This window comes from Cibotium barometz, chromosome 10 (assembly GCF_041138505.1).
Source record: "Cibotium barometz isolate CiBa-2024 chromosome 10, ASM4113850v1, whole genome shotgun sequence".
NCBI classification, from domain to species: domain Eukaryota; kingdom Viridiplantae; phylum Streptophyta; class Polypodiopsida; order Cyatheales; family Cibotiaceae; genus Cibotium; species Cibotium barometz.
In genome coordinates this window covers 16,834,561-16,855,714 of record NC_141055.1, presented here as the reverse complement: position 1 = coordinate 16,855,714, position 21,154 = coordinate 16,834,561, and the positions used below count along the sequence as shown (strand labels likewise).

At 39.6% G+C, this 21,154-nt stretch overlaps 1 pseudogene; it reads left to right on the top strand.

The window, feature by feature from the left end:
• The first annotated feature begins 3,851 nt into the window (after positions 1–3,851).
• Positions 3,852–20,577, top strand: LOC147634602 (uncharacterized; annotated as a pseudogene).
• Positions 20,578–21,154: the final 577 nt, after the last annotated feature.

The following is a 21,154-nucleotide window of genomic DNA, read 5'->3' as shown; positions in this document are numbered from 1 at the left end:
GAGATAAAAAGAAATACATACTTATCTTTGCAAACATAACAATGCACTTCCTTTTTCATAGTGCATCTAGCCCATTCAATGAATATCCACACGTGGTCATATCACAAACCTTCTTAGATAACAAAACCAAATTATGGCCTTCACATGAGAATTAAAAATCCCCTAAACAAAGTGACCTTTGAGGGTGGTTTTGCAAGATGAGGTTATCTAGTTTGTTTAAGCGGGCGACCTTAAGTTTAGCTTGAAAACTAGTTTTTCATAAAGAATGGCCAATCTCTCCTAGTTAGCCAAGGAATTTCACATCAAGGTCTTCTAAAGTTGGGCACCTAAAAGTAAAATCCAATAAATATCCAATAATTGCAAAGCCCCTTTTATTTGGGTACAAAATGTATGTGTAGGTTAGCCTATCCTAGGTTTGGATAGGTAAGGTAAAATTACAAAGCTAAGGAGATTGGATTTTGTAGATGTAATTTGTAAAATTTATTCTAATTATTAGAGGTCCATCAAATCAATTGTAATTTAATTCTAGAAAATCAAATATTAAATCTTTTAAAACTCTAGGGATTACTACACTTGTTTATCATGAATTTATTTAAAAAAATTTATCTTAATTTGAGTACAGGAAGGTTTATTTTCAATCCTCCCAAGTGAAAATTTCCATATTGTGTCCATTCTCCCCTTTTCAAGTCTAAAACCAATCCTAGCTAGGTTTGGAAATCTAGGCTTGGTAATCTAAAAAGCCTAGAGATCATGCCATGTGTGAGCCTTGGGTGGGCATGATGTATACATGTCCACATCAGCTTGAAGAGGATCCATATAAGCACCATGCCACTTCACCTTGCCACCTCCACCCTCCATGTGAACATGGTCAACCTAGTTGACTTTCCACTTCATCACCCTAGTCATCATTAATGCCATGTCTTCTTGTCACCTCTGCATGACACCTCACACTTGGTGACATGGCATGCCACATCATGGAATGCCATGTCATGCATTCTTCCACATGTCAAACCATGTAGACATAGAGGGAGTATAGCCACATCAGTCCATAAACGGCTCCACGTGGAATAGGTAAGCTCCACATGGTATGCACAATGCCATGGGGCACCTCTCTTCACCCTTTTCATTAATTTTTTTTTTAAAAAATTATTAATTTTCTAAAGATAACATCATACATGAGAAATATACATAGAAAGAGATTAAAAATATTACATTTTAAAGAATAAAATATATAACTTATAAATATAAAAAATTTAAAATAAATCATTTCTAAGAACTATATTTTTTAAATTATGAAAATAGTAATTTTTTTAAAGTATATGTTATTTCATTTTAAGAAGTTAATTTTTTAAATTTGATATTTCATGGAAATATTATTATATGTAGGAAAAACCTTCAAATAAAATTTTAAAAATAATAATATGGAAGAAAATGTAGTTATAGTATCAAAGAAAAGATTTAAATATATATATATATTTAGATTGATAAATATTTATTTTAAATAATAGATTTTTTAAGTGGGTAATAGATTTCTTTTTATCTATATGTTTATCTTAATTATCCAATCAATCATGTATTATATAGCTAGGAAATCTAATGAGATGTGAAGTAGATAAGCTAATTTTACTATATAAGCACACATCTCTAGTACTATCCCATTATTGAGCCCTCATAATTTTTTCTCTATTAGCTTCTTTGAGAATGGGTTCTCTATGTCGTAGGAGTAGAAAACGTGATAGAACTAGACTTCTCCACTCTCTCTTTCTCTCACGAGCTATCCTTTTCCTCTCCTCCTCTTGAGTTTGGTGGATGTCCCTAGAGCAAGTCAACGAGCAACACATATCGCTAGGCGATGATCCAAGCCTTGCTCCTTCTCTTTCTCTCTCTTTCCACTTCACGATCACTATCCCTTAGTTTAAATAGTCCACATGAACCAGCCCTTCCTTCTCCTCAAGAAACCACCTCTCCCCTCTTCACATGAACCAGCCCTTCTTTCTCCTCAAGAACGCCCCTCCCCCCTCTTCTCTTCCACAAGAACCCACCCCCTCTGTTTGGCACTGATAGTGTGTATATAGGAAAGAACTATCAAAGTCAGGGACACGTCGCCATATCCATGTAATCATTAGGAGAAACTTGGACTCACATTTGGGCCCTCTAAGAATGCGAGCTCAGCTTAGAGAGAGAGAATCGAAAAGGTCTAAAAAAATATGCAAAATTGCATTTTCGCTCATTTTCATCCATTTTTTTAATATGATAATAAATATTTTCCATACATTAAAATATGCATAAAATACTGCTACTTTCAATTAGTTTTCTAATGTGGTCTCATTCATAATGTAAAAATGTACCTTTAATGATTTAATTCTCTTGAATGTTTGATTGGATGCACATAAACCTTGTCACAATGAGATTTCGTAGATTTGAGGTAGTTATGTATAAAAGCTTCAATGATTCATCTACCAAAAAAGAATTTTGTGCCCGTTTTTCAAAAAACATCCTTACTGATTGAGCTAATTTCCTTTTCAAATGGTGATAGAGAACACTAGCTTTTGCAAATGAGAACATTAATCCTAATTTGGGGATTCTAATTAATTCAACATCGTGACACATGGAGACACTAAAGTACTTAGTAATAGTAGTAGAAATGGCGCACATAGAAGAAGATATGATACTTATTAGCTTCATGTGGACATACATTCTAAGTACCAGCCCCACTGAAGAAACGCAACAAGACATTTTATTTATCTCATGAGCAAAAATAAAAAAGGAGGAACAATGGAGAGCATCATTTGGACTTGTGGGCTGATGGATCAATGTATCCCAAGGATCCATTTACAAATGCACCACCTCCATTTTCCAACATTACTAACCTACTATGTTTCACGAGTGGTGGTAGATAGGGTTCGTTGGGTTATGCTCAACAGTTGGAAGCAAAAGCAATAGTTGCAAAATAATAGAGAGATTTACTACAAAAGGAAAGTACCAAAATAAAACAAGTAAATGGGTTGTATACATAGAAGCTTATGGCAAACAAAGAAACAATTCAAGACTTGGAGAAGAAGATTGATACTTTGAGGACAAAGACATAGCATTAGGGCCATGTAAAAGGAGAAGGCGACTTAGCAACATAGAGAAAATGAAAGTTGGAAGTGGAGGGATGAAGAAGTGAGTACAGGCTGTGAGGTAATGTAGACTCTCATTTCATATATATTAATGTCTTTTAATTAGGTCGTTTGTTTGAAAGTAGGCATTAGTAATTAGTGATGTTGTTATATTTGTAGATCTTTACTTCATCCAAAGTCCAATGTACATTCTGAAGCTGGGGTGCATTATCGTCATTTGGTACCGAAAAGAATAGTGGAAGAGATGCTAGATCAAAAGAAGTTTCAAAAAATCAATGAGAAGCATGTGTCTTTCTTTATAAATAAGAACCAGCCCGATGCAACACAGGTGCAGGCAATTTTAGATGAGACTGGAATCTCTTAGAAAAGATCTAACAAACTTTTTAAAGCACTAGCAACAGTGAAATGTCAAAGTAAAAAGCATAAAAGCTCGTTACTACCAAAACCAATGCAAGTAAAGAGTCTGCATGCCAACATGTGAACTCCGAGGTGTTTGAGAAGCTTGGTTCACCAATACATATTGAAGCAACATGTGTTGCTAAAGATAGAGAGGTAGTCTTTAACTAGCACAACAACATCTTCTTTGATCTTAAAGCTTTATAAAGGTACACAGTTCAATTCTTTGAGATTGGTCAAGAAGAATGTGGTGGAGTTCTAAAATTTGTTTTAAAACTAGATGAGTGTGAGATTTTAAAGAACAGAAAAATGAAGAGGGTTACTATCACTCTAATGAAGAGGGCCTTAGACCCATCAATTACAAAAGATGATACAAGATTTTTTAGTGTCCAATTGAAGAATAACATATTTTCACTTCAGTCTTTTGAGTTATCTCCTTACTCAATGAATATGATTGTGTATGACATTGAATTATATTGAACATGAAATCTATATTAAACATGAGTTTCTTGACAATGACACAGGTGGATAGACAAGACTTTGAAATTTTACATTGGATGTTTCATCAAATTACTACAATTCCATCACTGATTAGTGAGTAAAGAAATGGAAGGAAACTTCATGTGGATGATTTCGGTGACTATACAGTGGAGTGGCACATGGCACATGATTTGAAGACTCTAAAATGCATGTATAATGTAAGCAAAGGTGCAAATGCAAAGAGTCCATGTTTGTATTGCATGTCAAGTGCCAAGGCTTTAGATCCCGTGCAATGGAACAAAGCTCCAAACATGCATTTAAAAGATGGAAATTTGAAACGAGTGCTTGATATTCCTCTATCTAGAGTACACATATGCACATTGCATGCACTGTGCAAAATAATAGAGAAGTTGTTGTATTTTTACATATGTTTTGCATGGACGTTAAAGCCTCAAAAAGAATATTTAAAAGCGATCAAAGCAATAGAACGTGCTAGCAGACATTGGCTTACATGGGGGCCATGTCAAAATTAAGGAGGACAAAAAGCAATCACAGAGGGGGGCAGTAAGTCACCAACAAAACCATCAAAGGAAGGTGGTGTTAAAGCTAGAAGATTTTTGTCATACTGCCTCAAAGACAGTCAATATAGGAACATGCAAAACATGTTTAATCGATGGTGGAAAGATCTCCATAATGCAGTCAAGGACAATGAAAATGGAGGTGTGCAATCCAAAATTGGAAAGCCAATGTGTGGATTTCACTTGACAAAATCACTGAATTCATCGAGAAAAAGAAAATGGAGCAACAATGATCTTGAATTATTTGGAAACATATTAGAGACTTGGAAGAAGGCATTTATTGCAGCATGGGGTGATCAACATGTAACTCATTACATGGTAATAACTTAAAAGAATCTCAATACTTCGAGTCTAATTTATACATACATCTAGTTTTGTTATGTCATTAATTGTAGCATATACTATATAATCATACACCGTACTTTGCAAATACATATGGATCATTGTCAAGATGGTCAATTCAAGGCATGGAGAAGTCACATTACATGGCAAGAACAGGTTACTTTAAGCACACTAGACATGGTGGAGGCAAGAATTGGGCTAATAGTCTTCTAGAGTTACATCAATGGACTTACAAAAAATTGATTCATAGAGCATGTCAACAAAAATACACATTAAAGTCCTCACCATTGACATGTGCAATACAATTGATTAATAAAGAAAAGCGATAACGTGCTGAAATCATTCATCTGCAAGAGCGCCATGAGTTGTGGCATAAGTCAAGACTGAGGGTTGGGAGGAGGTGGGCTTGATCTTCTTCAGTGGTCTTCCTTCTTCTTCTTCTTCTTCTTCTTCTTCTTGAACTTCATTTGTCGGGAGATCTATTCTTGGCAGCTGCACCTCTAGAGGCAGCAGCTCTAAAAGGAGGAACACATCGGCTCTTTCTTGTCCTCATCAAATATCTTTTTCCATAAAGAGGCAGTGTGTCTAGTTCTGTAATTCCCAACTCAATAGCTTGAGTGTATGATGGCTAGTAGGGGCATCTTAGCACTTGATATCCATGCCCTCGACCAAACACCTGCAATGCAAACTATTTCTCAACTAGCACCACTAGTTTCTCAGCATTCAAAGGCACATCATATCCACCACAAAACTTGGAGAGTACTTTCGATGCAAATAAAGAAAATTTTGCATTGTATTTCGAGAAATCTTTATGAAATATATTGATTTATGCACCAAAATTGTAATCATCATGATTCAAGTCACTAACTATCAATTATAATTAAGTTTCAATGTCATAATTTGTATGTATCTTTGATGATTCAAATGTCATATATTCAGCAAAACTAGCATCCTTTCGATGACCAGCTTATTTTGAACTACTGGCACCGGATGATCTCGACCCTCCTGCTCTCTTCACATCATCATATACAAAAACCTAGTAGCAATGTAAAACGTTTAATCGAACATAAATCGAATACTAATAGCTCCAAAAAAATCTATTGTTACCTGTTGATTTTCATCACCCCCTCAAGCATGGATCTCGTCCACAAAGGGATCGTAGACTTACTATCTTCATGTTCGATAGGTGCTATATTTTTTACCATCTCTTCTAGACCAAGACATACTACAATTACGGTAGCCTCCTCCTCAGAACGCAATTGGGTTTCATATCTCTTAGCTTCATTGAACATGTCCTTTAGAATCTCCTTGCCAGGTAGATACTCGGAGTTCGGGACTGCATAATCAACTAGGAGGTATTTATCAACATCTTGTTCTACCCACCCCATGTTTGCTTCATTATAATTTGCTAAAGAAGCCAAGAAATAGTATTCACAAATATTAAAACGATGCATTATATCTGTTACAAATTGGTGTTCCATAGTAAAGTTGGGCATAGAAGGAAGTGACAAGTCCCACTGTTCATTCTCATTACATTGATTGGCTTCAAATGGGATTATACTCATGGGTGCTGCATCAAAAGGGACAAGGGATGTACTAGCTAGAAATGTTTCCTTTTTGGCCTCTGTCCTCTCCTCTACTGCATTGATAGCCATCATCCTCGATTGGCACTTGGTAAATCCACTGTCTAGGGCTCAGAGTCATCAGTAAGGAGATGCAGAAAACAAAGAAATCCATAGCTATATTGGAGAAGGCAAAACTTCTTTGAGTGTATTGGGCATTTCTCCTCTACTCTAATGAGATTGTTGGGGATCTTTTCAAGACAATGGTTGAGTCTTCTCCTCGTGACTTCATATGTCACAAAATCAGATGGATGAACATATCGTTCACCATCTAGTGTCACAATATTGCTAGAAACAATCTCTTCATAATCTTGCTTCTAGTCATCAAGAAAACTCCGAGAGGTCTTGATGATGTTCTCAAAAGGAAATTCTGCATTGAACATTAAGGACATTTCAAGAGCACGATGGTGGATATGTGCATTGTATAAGAACATATATAGCTATTTTGTGTAAGTCTCTTTTGCCTCATCATCCGAATACAAGAGAATGTCCAACTCATTCGCTTACATGCCTAAAGAAACATTTTAGTCAATTAGGATAAGCACGCTTAATACACAAGGGGTCAGTACCAAGTGATAAGGAGCGGCTTATGCGATGCTTGCGACCCCCTTGTCGCTTGGTACGGACCCCGAAAATAAAAGAACACAAAAGTGGGTCATTACCAAGAAATAAGGGGCTTACGACGATGCCTGCGAGCCCCTTGTCACTTGGTACTGACCCCGAGAACAAAAGAAAAAAAAAGGGGTCAATATCAAGCAATAAGGGGTTTACTCAATGCCTGTGAGCCCCTTGTCACTTTGTACTAACCTTGAAAACAAAAGAACACAAAAGGGGGTCAGTATCAAGTGATAAGGGGCTTACGCGATGCCTGCAATCCCCTTGTCGTGTGGTACTAACCCCAAAAACAAAAGAAAATAAAAGGGGGTCAGTATCAAGCAAGAAGGGGCTTACGCGATGCCTATGAGCCCTCCACTGATTAGTACTGACACATTGTGATTGTGTATTAAAAGCAAAGAAAATGGGGTTAGTACGAGGCCAAATAGAGCTAGAGGGATACCCACGAGCCCCTTAGTTCTTAAAAGAGACTTCAAGGCATCAATACCAAGTGGTAGGGGGCTTATGTGATGTCCTCGAGCCCCTCACCACTTTGTACTAAGCCCTTTTATGAAAGACACTTAAAGGGGTCAACCCCTTATTGCTTGGTACTGACCCCAAAAACAAGGAAACAAATGGGATCAGTACCTAGCAATAATGGGCTTGCAGGACACTTGCGAGCCCTACATGACACTGGTAATGGCAAGGCAGAGGTTAGACGATGGCCACACAGAGCAACAATGGCAATGCAAAGGGATGATGTGAAGGATAGAGAGCTCAACACCAAGGTGATGGGCTCTCAGGGTACTCGATGCAAATGAATGTCCCGAGGGAGATTCGGGCCCTTATAGACCCTTGTGGTGGTCTTAGCACCACGTGTGTGGTGTGTACTAATCATAAATGGCATTTATAAGGTCTCACGCATGAATGACACATCAATATGGTAGGTACTCCTCTCCTATTAGCTCCTATTAGTTAGACAGAGATCGTGAATATGCAGCGGAGAGAGAGAGAGAGAGAGAGATTATGAAAGAATGCATGAATGACACGTCAATATGGTAGGTACTCTCTCCTGAATGTGTTTGATTTATTTAATTTTTTTTCCCATGCCACGTGGTCTTTATCACCACTTGTACTGATCATAAGTGGCAACGCATGAATGACACATCAGAATGGCAGGTACCCACTCCTCTCTTGCATGCGTTTGATTTATTTATCATGGTTCCCTATTTCTTTTGCCTCTGCATCGATCGCCATCGCCATTTTCCTCATCATCGACCTCTCCTATATCAGCCAATGCCATCGCCATCAGCCAGTGCATTGCCCTCGCGAGCGGTCTCCTCTTATCTCCTGCACTGACCCCTTTACATCCATCGCGTCTACAAGTATTGTTGATAATTTTTGACTTAGGATTTAGGGGTCGTTCAGGGGTCAATACCGTGCGATTTGGGACTCGAAAGCATTCTATGAGCTCTTTATCGCTTGGTACTGACCTTATCTAAAGGTATTGCAGTCTGTTAGGGTCATGTTTGCTAACGAGATCACTACCAAGCGACAAGGGGCTCGTTGGCAACCTACTAACTTGGAACTGACCCCCTTAGGGTCATGTTGCGCACGGGTCAATACCAAGCGATAAGAGGCTCGTTGGCATCCTGCTAGCCCCATATCGCTTGCAATTAACTCCGTTAGGGTCATGTTGCTCACGGACCCCCCTTGAACATCTTGTTAACAGAGGCCAGTACCAAGTGATAAGTTGCTCGTGGGCATCCCGCTAGTCCATTATTGCTTGTAATCGACCCCCCTTAGGGTCATGTTGCTAACGGGGTCAATACCAAGTGATAAGAGACTCATTGTCATCCCTGCTAGCCTTGTATCACTTGGTGCCTCCCCCCGTAGCGTCATGTTGCTCACCAGGTAATTACCAAGTGATAAGAGGCTTGTTGACCTCTTGTTGGCCTCATATCACTTAGTACGGACCCCCCTCAGGGTCATGTTATGCATAGGGTCAGTAAAAAACAAGAGATAAGAGTCTTGTTGGCATCCTGCTGGCCCCATATTTCTTGGAATTGACCCCCTTAGGGTCGTGTTGCTCACGGACCCCTCTCATAACATCTTGTTAGTGGGGGTCTATAGCAAGTCATAAGTTGCTCGCGGGCATCTCGCTAGTCCATTATCGCTTAGAATCGACCCCCCTTAGGGCCATGTTGCTAACGGGGTCAATACTAAGCGATAAGAGGATCGTTGGCATCCTGTTAGACCCATATCGCTTGGTACTGACCCCCCTTAGTGTCATGTGGCTCATCGGGTCAATACCAAGAGATAAGAGGCTTGTTGGCATCTTGCTGGCCCCATATCGCTTAGTATTGACCCCCCTTAGGGTCATGTTGTTCACAGGGTTAGTACCAAACAAGCGATAAGAGGCTCATTGGCATCCTGTTGGCCCCATATCACCTCCTTAGTGTCATGTTGCTCACTGGGTCAGTACCAAGTGATAAGAGGCTTGTTGGAATCTTGCTGGCCCCATATCGCTTGGCACTGACTCCCCTTAGAGTCATGCTGGTCACAAGGTCAGTACCAAGAGATAAGAGGCTCGCTGGCATCCTTCTAGACCCCATATTGTTTGGAATTTACCCCCCTTAGGGTCATGTTACTCGCGGACCCCCAATAAGATCTTGTTAGTGGGGGTCTCAGCACCAAGTGATACGTTTCTTGCGCATTCGGCTAGTCCGTTATCACTTGGTACTAACTCCAAGCAATGTTTTCCATTGTCGTTCTAAGTGAGTTAAGCTAAAAGATGGTGCATACCAAACAAGATGCTCAAAGGCAAGGTACAAGTGATTAGACTACAGAGTCACTATATGTGCAAGCTAGGAGGAGAAGATATCAAGCCCACACGGCAGTTTTGTAAGAGCTATGACAGATAGAGCATCATATGCAACTTGCAATATCCAGGTTCCCATTTTAGAGGTTTGTCGTGATATTTGTGAACAATGGAGTATTGGCATACGCTAGTAGCATCTGCAATTTTGTGTCTCCAGGAAATCACTAAAGACTGGCTAATTGATTTTTTTGAAGATTCATACTTCATCGCTACCCATGCCGATAGGCTTAAATAATGCCGAGGGATTTTAACACACTCCGAACATTGAGGTACAGATTTGAGCGAACATTAGTACCTGTTTTTGTTAGCTATCATTGTATGCGCGCGGGAGATCTTAACAGTCTCACCTCTTCATTGTATGCGCGCGGGAGATCTTAACATTAGCTATCATTGTATGCGCGCGGGAGATCTTAACAGTCTCACCTCTTCATCCTCGTGCAAGGCCAGTTGAGAACACCCAAGCTGCTCATGACAGGGACACCTGATCTCAGACAAGGAGAAGAGTAGAAGCATAACACCTAGAGCAAGATGCCGCACAACCACAACCGGAGGTAGATGTCACACACCCACAACTGGAGGGAGATGCCAGGGAAGGTGAAAATGCTAATGAAGATCCTGCAGATCTTGATGCAACCCGAGAATCCTATAGGAGACGGATCAAAATTAACATCATAGAAGCAGAGAATACTAGAGAATTAAATGATCTGCAGAGAAGTGCGCTAGTGAGAGTGGCATCATTTACAATTCGAGACACACGAGTTGTTACCAGCATGATTGTGCTATAAGTACCAGTGGACTAATTTGTGTGTTATGTGATGTTCCGGGTTCATGGAAGTTACAGACAGAGTTGTACTCGTGACACTATGGTATGATGCATGATTGTGCTATAAGTACCAGTGGACTATTTTTTCACAAATTCTAATTTTATCTTTTATTCATTGTTGCCTTTAGGCATGTTCTACCACTTCTACCAGAAGAGGTACAAAATTGTACCTATGTCATTGGTCCTCTCATATTGGCCCACTTGCAAAATAACCAGACATCATTTTTGCATCTCATGGGTTGGTTCCAAATTGTCATCCTTGATCTAGCAAGAATGATTGTCATGGCTTATCGATGACTAGGTCTCATGTTAAGTTATAGATTGACATATATTAGGTAATTTGTATGTGTTTTTTTATAACACATGTCTTGTTTCTTTTTTTAGCAACCATTGCAGTTTTCTTCTTTAAGATATTAGCCAAAATAATTGTTATTTTACAAACTTTATTCAAGGACATCATGGACGTGTTAGAGAGTAAGTTCTATTAACATTTCCCTCTTCCACAAGTATATAGATTTAAGTAGGATAAACTAATGCTTGTTTTTTTCAACCCCTGAGATGTGCTCGAAAGTTTGCAAGTGTATTGAAACATCTACTATTGGAGCCAAATCTTGTTCAAAATATGAAAAATCAAAGGATAAGGGTGCCAATCCAACCTGGCAATGTCAGCTGTGGATAGAGGACATGCTTGAATGCATTTCTTTTATTAAAAAGGCTTTTTCATATTCCTGATATGTAAGTTATAACATATATCTCCATCATCTAAAGTAGCTATGAGATTTCTGAAAAAACATTTCTCTTTGTGTACAGGAACTTCATTTGCACAATTATAATATGTTGGACGTAAAACAATTTAGGACTACAACTGTACAAAAAATTATTGTTGTTGTCCATGATCGTGCAGAAGAAGAGATCACATGAGCATATAAATTTGCAAGGGAAGCCAAAGAGCAAGAGCGTCAGTGAGAGTTGCAGTACCAAAGGAAAGCTGAACTGCACCAACAAGCTATCGAAGAATATGACATGTTAACAAGAGAGGTGGAGAAATGGGTAGCATCTAGGAGAGAGGTTGAGATAGATGCCCAGAGGGAAGTACATGAAAGATTGTGGGCAGACATGGAAAGAGCATAAGAGAGCCTTCATCAAGGCCCACCCCAGTCTCATTCACATTAATCACAGACACAATCTACACCTTGCTACCATTCCTCACACAATCTTCTTCTCGTTGTTGTCAAACATCTCACCATCCACCACAACTGTAACATAAACGTTAATTTTGTAAGAGACTCAACACTATTTTGTAAGAAGAAAAATCTCTCATATATCAAATTGCTTTTGGAGTTACAATGCTTTGATTGTCATCATTCAATGACTAATCAAGTGAATAGTATGAGAGACATAGTCTTTGTAGAAAGTCATTTTCTCTTGTCGCCTTAGCATCTATAAAAAAAATGGTATTAGTGGTATATTACAAAATGTTATTTATAACATATTAAATGTTAGTGTAAATGTTAAACGGTTTACCTTTCTATTATCCATTGTAAATGTTAAATGATTTACCTTTCTATTATCCATTGTAAATGCATAATCTTTTGGCAATTGTTCAATCTCCTCCTATGTAAGGTCTTCTCTAATTTGAGAAAGACATGTTTTAGATAGTGTGTTCAGCATTGTAAATAATTTTTCTTCCAAATATATCTCCATTACTAAGGGCGTATTCTCGAGATCAGACTCCAAATCTTAATCTAATGGAACAAGGTTGCAATTAACATGATGATATCTGGTGTAGTGAAAAGTTGTAATGAAGTTTTGAGAGCTAATAATGTACTTGCAAATTATTGACTTCTTCTCCAAAACAGAAATGATGTCTTCTATTTTTCTCATGTCCCAACCATCATCCAAAAATTCCAATGCCTTATTTGACTTGCAAATCAACATTGTTAAAGTAATTCTAATTTCTTGATCAAAGAAAAAGTCAACAAATACTTCAATAGGCATAAAAATAGCTAGCCTGACATTCTTTGTTTTGCAACAGACGCCTTAAGAGACTTTTGTATGTCCTGATACAACTTTATCCTATAACTTTCACTAGTTTGTGCAATTGGAAATGGCCAATCTTTACTTTCAAATGATGGGAGGGGTATTGGAGTTAAACAACCCCATCTAGAAGACGTGTTCGGTTCAAAGTATTGCATATCATAGAAAAATTGCCATGTTCTGCAAGATCTGAATGAGTTCTTCCTTTGTAAATTTGTTCTCCTACATATGCATGGAAAGCATTAAAAATCCCACTTATACTCTCCACTAGTTTCTAGTCTATCCTATTGGATGGATAAATATATGCATAATACCAAAAGATTAGACACTTTTAAAAAAACAATTAAAGAAATAATTACTCACAGTTGGGATGATATTATGGAAGACCAGATGGAAATTTTTCACCCTCAAGTCTACATGCTCAAAAAAACATGTTGTATTAGTACCATTAGGGAAAATTTAGACTCAAATTGGGCCCTTCAAGGATTTGTACACATTCTCTCTACAAAACTGGGCTCATGGTGAAATTTTTATAAATCAACTCAAAAGTGAGCAGAGTTTGGACATTTAGAATCTACGCTTCAAGACCTTTCCAATGATATATAGCATGATGGGCAATTTTGCTTGAATATGCAAAATTGCCCATCATGCTATATATCGTTAGAAAGGTCTCAAAGAGTAGATGCCAAATGTCAACTCCGCTTATTCTAAGTTGATTTGTAAAAATTTTACCATGAGTCCATTTTTGTAGAGAGAGAATGTGTGCAAATCCTGAAAGGGCCCAATTTGAGTCCAAATTTCCCCGAATGCTCTGTCACACGCTTACTAGATTCACATACCTTGAACTCTTTAACCCATCCCTTTTATGGCTCCATAAATTCATTAGCATTTCTCCTCTTCCTCTTCCTCTTCCTCCTCTGTAAAAGTACCCAGCTCTCGATTGTAATTGTAGATGGTATCCATGTTCCATCGTCTGTATTATTATAACTGTTAAATATAACAGTAATTATACCTGAAATGCTAGTACGAGGCTTCCTAGAGGTTGCCATTTCATGTAGCAGAAGAGACAGAGATGAAGAAGATGAGAGCTAAATTTGGGGGAAACTTAGAAAAAAAAGTACCACTATCTTGGAAACGAAGAAGATTAGAGCTAGATTTGGGGGAAACTTAGAGATTGTCTATCATTAACTACCACTATCTTTTCAGCTTCAAAGTTTGTCTGTTAGAAGATTCATGATTATATCCTTAGTATTGTTTTAAGTTAAGTTGAGTGTCTATTATTTTAAGTTGAGTGTCTATTGTTTTAAGTTGAGTGTCTATTATTTTAAGTTGAGTTATTATTATTTTAAGATGTGTTTTGAGTATTATTTTACTATAATCTCTTAAATTCTTATTTTAACATCAGTAGGAAAATGTCAAACTTCTCCCTCACGGAAGCCTCTTCCTCATTGGTTGAGTGCCACTCTCTCTCTAAAACTAAAAGGCCAAAAAATGAGCCCACATTTCTCCTAATGCTTTCAATCCTATTTCCAAGACCTCACGCCTTTCATAAGCATGCATGCTTGATGCTTTGATCGATCATCCCAACATGGCTGAGTGTAGGATGCTTTCTGACATTGGAGGTCGAAGAGAGAGGAAAGCTCGCATGGCGGTGCTACAAAGTGTTCATCATTCCTATGCAGTTATCAAGAAGAGGAACTATGCATATGCTTTGGATGCTCAACGGGCTATTGTGGCGGTGGCCAATTAAGGGTAAGGTGAGTGCCACATCTCCCATCCTTTTCATAGCATAGGCACTTTAATTACTTTTTCAAGAACTTTGATAACTTTTGAAGGCACTTTAAAAACTTTTGCAAGTGCTTTAAGTACTTTTTTTGCAAGTACTTTGAGTACTTCCACAAAAACTTTGAATACTTCGATAATTACTTTGAAAACTTTTGCAAGTGCTTTAAGTACTTTTTTTGCAAGTACTTTGAGTACTTCCACAAAAACTTTGAATACCTCGATAATTACTTTGAATACTTTTGCAAGTAACTTGAGTACATCTACAAGTACTTTGAGTACTTTTGCAAGTACTTTGAGTACCACTACAAGTCTTTTGAGTACTTTTGTAGGTACTTTGAGATGTTTTTCACGTATTGCACATGAGTACTTCCCCAAGTACTTTGAGTACTTCCCCAAGTACTTTGAGTACTTTCCCAAGTACTTTGAGTATATCTACAAGTACTTTGAGTACTTCTACAAGTACTTTGTAATTTTTTGAAAACATTGAGTATGTTTGTGAGTACTCTGAGTGCTTTTACAAGCACTTTGAGTACTTTTGCAAGTACTTTGGGTTTTTGTAAATACTTTGAGAACATTTGCAAGTATTTTATGTGCTTTTCGATTTACGTACAAAACTTTAGTGCTATATTGATTCTGTAAGATTTGATTTCCAAAGTACAATGGTAATTTTTCCAACATCTGTAGCTTATATTGATTTTTAGTGAGAGCAGCACTTCATAAAATCCTTTATCTGCGTAATACACTCACTCCACATAATTGCCACCTAGTAAAGACTGAAGCCATTGTGCAACATCACTTGTCGTGGTGGCCATTCTATTTGGAAAGAGCACTATGATTGCATTTTGCAAATATTTCTTGATTGGCGAGACCACACAAGGCAACTTGAGTTTGTATTTGAGATTAGGTAAAGGCTTATCCCAGGCATAGTTGTCACAATACAAAAATACGATACCGTATGGGAATTTTTTATATGATATGAAATTAGGGATACCGTACGATAACATACGGTTTTTTTTAAACACTTACAAACTATGGAGCTTCAAGCTTGAATGTGAGGGAAGCTTGGGGGGGCGAGGTGTCCATAGTGCTTGAGGAACCAGAACATGGAGATGTGTCTCTCCTAGTTGGATCTTCCAATCGTCTCCAAAAAAGAGCCTGCATGGGTAACACGATACCAAAGGTCTCCTAGTGGAGTGTTTATGACTAAGGGACCGTCCTTGCACAGATATACAGGTAGTGCATCTAGGGTTATAGGTTTAGGGACTCCTCTGTCGATCAAAATGGCCCTGTCCAAATCTTCTCCCTCATACATAACTTGAGGATCTGACTATCTAGCCTACCTATACCAAGGATCTCCAAGTGATGTAGCAAGATTCTCTCCTCATCCTACCAATCAAGTGTACATTACTAGTCTACCTTGCCATATTTTTTGGGTCTCTCAGCAACCCCATATGGAATGCTGAGTGGACACGAAAGTTGCGAAGTATTGCCGGCTTTTGGGATCTTCGTTGAGCATTTGGGATTTTTTCCTCAAGGTGGGGAAAAAAAACTCGTAGCATACGAAACTGTACGATATCATACGAAACCATACGATATGATATGAATAGGTTCATACCAGTATGAGAAACAACCATGATCCCAGGTTCTTTGAATATGTGCAAACTCATCATGTAGCACATCATACTTCAAGCACTATCACAAGTATTTTGAATGCTTTTTCAAGTACCGTGAGTATTTTTACAAGTGCTTTGAGTACTTCTTGCAAGTTCTCAAATTGTTTGTTGTTGTTGGAAATACTTTTCTATTTTTAATTCGCTTCTATGTACTATAAGGTTGATGATGAATTCAAAACATTTATTATTCAGAGAAGACATGAGACACTCTTGGTCGAGGAGAAAGACGCTTCACAGCATTGCCAATTCGTCGATGATTTGGTACATGAGCTGAAGCAGGGTGAGACATTCACCATACTACCCCTCATCAGAAGTGCACATCACCATTCATTGTACCTTTCTTGGGCAACTGTTTTTGGTGTGGTTTAGGGTTGGCGACTGCAGAGGTTGTCGAGATGTACACGCTTTCATGTAGACACAAACTGTACCACCCTATGTGCTTCGCAAGAATGACATGTGCCAGGAGCTTGCAGTGTGCAAAACCTGGGTGCACCATAGAAATTCCCAATATATAAAGGTAATGGCCGTCTAGGCATACTCACGTTGTGGCCTAAGAAGGAGGTATATCTCCTTGTATACATTACTTGTATTATTAGTGCTAATAATCTGTATACAGTAGACTAGTTTAGGATTGACTCTTTGCTCTTAGGGATTACAGGTCCACCTAAAAGGGAGAAAACAAAGCATCACCAATCTGATGAACACCCCCACCTGCTTGATGATATCAAGTCTGAGCCAGCCGTGGATATGGATAGCAGTCTTGGGGGTGCTGATCCGGATGAAGTTTAACTAGATGTCTTTGATACGGGGGTTGATGCTAAGCTGGCTAGCACTATGTCCAAGAGTGTGGACACATAGAAGTATGCAAAGACAACCAAGGAGGCTATAAAGACAGAGGCAGAGACAGCAGCAGACATGGAGGATGCTTCAAAAGATGGTCTAGGCAGCAATGTCTATGATGTCTAATAATGATACCCTAGACGCATTGGCTATGAAACTCAACAAAAAAATGAGGTATGCTAATTCTTCAACCTATCATATTGTTAGTTTGTTTGTTAGTTAACATGTATGGCACCATCTTAATTTTTTTTTTTCATGTTGTAGTAGGTGGGCACCCTGTACTACAAGGAGGAACCTGCCTAAAAAGCAAAAGAGTGAGGCACCACTAACCCGACGGCACCAGGAGACAACCACAACTAATCCGACCTAGAAGGAAAAGAGTGAGGCACCCTAACTTCACCCGTCATTTGGATAAGGTGATGTGGACCAAACACCCCCATGTCAAAGGACAATTTTCACAACTATTATTGAAAGAATAGACATCAATAGAATGAATAACTGGATTACATGAAACACTTACCTATCTATACCAAATGTGCATAGTGGCCTTGTCTATAACATTTAAAATATGCCCCATTGCGAGCATTAGGGGTCACCATCGAATCGGATCGAGGGCTCTTACTACCAAGAGACTTTAGATTTCTCCAACGATGAGGTCTGCCCAAAAGGCTGCTTGCTAGGCCTCGAAGAGGCTATTGTGCCACTGCTTAGGAGTTTTTTTCTTTCCTTTTCTTCTTCATTGCACTTCTTTGGTCAAAAGGACCTGCAATGTCCTTTCTTGCGCACAACTGCAATTGTATCATCATATATACATTGTGAGGAGAATTTTTGTGATGCATGCAAATGGGACTTGAGCAAATCTAGAGGAGGAGAAGCCATGAGAGCTTCTAATGGTGTGACTTGGACAAGTCATGGATCTCGTGAGAGCAAGTCAATTTGGTATGTTTTTGGAGCAATCCTTGCATGAGGATGAGTCACAAGTTGATGAACAGCTGTTGGAGATTTTGGATGATGCATTGGAGTGGGCCAAAGAATGAAGATGAAATAATGGATGAAGTGCATAAGGAAATGCCAATAGCCGAGCAAGATACTCCTACCCCGTGACTTGATGAGTATTGATGTGGCTATGCTACCCGATGTCAATGCCTTAGATGTGAGGCTGGATCATTTGCATAAGCTGTGCACTATTTAACTATCGTTAGGTTGCATGGATACATACACCCATGATGTGCACATTTGGAGTCTCGTTATTGTGCGCATCTGAATCCTTTGTATAAGGGTCGGATGATTTGGTCAAAGGGTATGTGAAGGCAAGTGAAAGGTGGCAGATCAAAAATATTACACGTCAAGGGTGATGGGCCCATGAAGCCACACCGTTTGGAGCTAGGAAGGAATCCGCACTGTTTGGAGTAAAAAAGGGCGTCTTGGTGGGACCGGGGCATAAGGAGGATGCAGCACCGCCTAAGGAAAGAAGGTGACAATTTAGTGTAGAGCCAAGAGAGGCCATCAGAGGGAAGTGGGCTCTACGTAGATTTCGGGGTGCCTCAAGACGTGGCACCCCATTGACCCCGGTAGCCGATCGTCCGGCTTTGGGACTTAGAAATTCCCAGTGCCATGTTCAAACATTAGTCCGTACAAATTGTTACAAACATATGTACAAACACATGTCTAGACATCACGTGTATAAACATGTAGGAGGTGGGTTTTGAACTCAGTACCTCCCTCATCCCAAGCATGTGCCTTACTAACTCCACTATGGCACAACCATGACAAATCCATGTTTGTGAATGTATATAGCCCAATGTTTATACACAGGCACCTACACCCGCAGGCGGTGGGCCCGGTCAAATGGGGTACCACGCATTGAGGCACCCCGAAATCTACCTAAAACCAGGGAGGTGGAGATGGTAACCAACCGGTGGGGATGATTGCAACAACGTAGGGACGGACGAGGAAGCAGGCCGACTAGGTGACCTGGAAAGAAAGCTTTGAGCAGCAGACAGGAGAGGAGGGTCCCGACGTGAGCGTCTTCTGTACATAATGTATATAGCTTAGTTTTTTTTCTTTTGGTGAATGAGAGAGCAAGTTGTTTTTCAGCTGTGTGTGTGTTTTGGTCTTCTCAAAGAGCTGGACAGTGTGATCACGGGTGTCTGTGTGTCTTAGTGTTGGGGCTGTGAGGCTCCGCCACCCTCTCTTCTTTCATCATATTTGGTGCAGTGGCCATTGGACCGAGGTGGTTGGCTTATGCCGCAAATCAGCCTCTTATTTCAAACACTGGTCGCCGGTTTCTCCGCAGCACCTCACCCCTTCTCCTGGTGTCAGCCCATCAACCTCTCCTGCAAATGATAGCTTTGTCGCACACTATGCGAAAGAATCAACAAGCAAGCAGCTTGCTGTTGGAATTCATGTTACTTTGGGAGACCTAGGATACCAGGGTATTGCACTGAGCTGGGTGTTGGTTCACCAGTGCTGGGAAGTCCACTTTATAAGAACAATTGCAATGGTCGTCCTGAACATGCAGGAATTGTGACTTTTATGTGATTTTGTTACTTAAGTTGTGGTGTCCCAATCTCGAGCGCATGGAAGCCCTCTTTCTGCACTATGCTTTGATCCCATTGTGCATAATAAATTCAAAAAATATTATCAAACACATCTCAACATCAAATATACACGTCATCTTGTGTATGATGAATTTTAAAAAAAGTACCAAACATATGTCAATAGTAATGCAAAATAAACGCACAAAGTACAACACTTCAATAAATTCATTGACAAATGCAAAAAGCAAGCTGAGCACATGTGATCTTAGTAGTATCTTCTTCTTATAAAAGAGAATACAGTCTGGGAAATGGGTGGTACATGTACGCGGGCCAAAGGTGGGGTACGCATGTACCTTCCGGACCAGTGCGCATGGGACAATGTTTCTCATAAGTGCTCCTTGGTCTTGTGTGTGGAAGCATGAAGGATTTTTAGAATCATACAAGTATAGTCTTTGGGCTGTATGCAGGTGAGCAACAAGAATATATGGTTTTTGATCCAGGGGGAGGGCTACAAGTGTCCTTGGCCATCAAGTTTGGAGTGGCCTCTTTTCCTTTTGATGCAGGTGGAAGGGTTAGTTGTTTAGAGTACACAAGAGTGTTGTGAAACACTTGAAAGTGTTCCATCAGGGGGGTTGGCCTATATGTCAGGAGAATTTTTGTGATGCATGCAGATTGGACCTAAGCAAACCCAGAGGAGGACAAGCCATGAGAGCTTCTGATGGTGTGACTTGAACAAGTCATGGATCTCATGAGCAGGTCCGATATGGTATGTTTTTGGAGCAATCCTTGCATAAGGATGAGTCACAAGTTGATGAACAACTGCTGGAGATTTTGGATGATGCATTGAAGTGGGCCAAAGAATGAAGATGAAATAATGGATGAAGTGCATAAGGAAATGGCAATAGTCGATGAGCAGGATACTCCTACCCGCCATGACTTGATGAGTATTGATGTGGCTATGCTACCCGATGTGAGGCTGGATCATTTACATAAGTCATGCATTATTTAACTATCATTAGGTTCCATGGATACATACACCCATGGTGTGCACGCTTGGAATCTTGTTATTGTACGCATGTGAACCCTTTGTATGAGGGTGCCATGATTTGGTCAAAGGGTATGTGAAGGCGAGTGAAAGGTGGCTGATAAAAAATATTACACAAGGGTGGTGGACCTAGAAAGCCACACCCTTTGGAGCTAGGAAGGAAGCCGCACCATTTGGAGTAAAAAAGGAGGTCTTGGTGGGGACAACCGGGGCCTAAGGGGGAAGCAGCGCCGCCTGAGGAAAGAAGGTGACAATTTAGTGCAGAGCTGAGAGAGGCCATCAGAGGGAGGTGGAGATGGTAACCAACCAGTGGGGATGATTGCAACAATGTAGGGAGTGGGCCGACTAGAACCTAGAAAGAAAGCTTTGGAGCAGCTCGATGTGGCAGACAGGAGA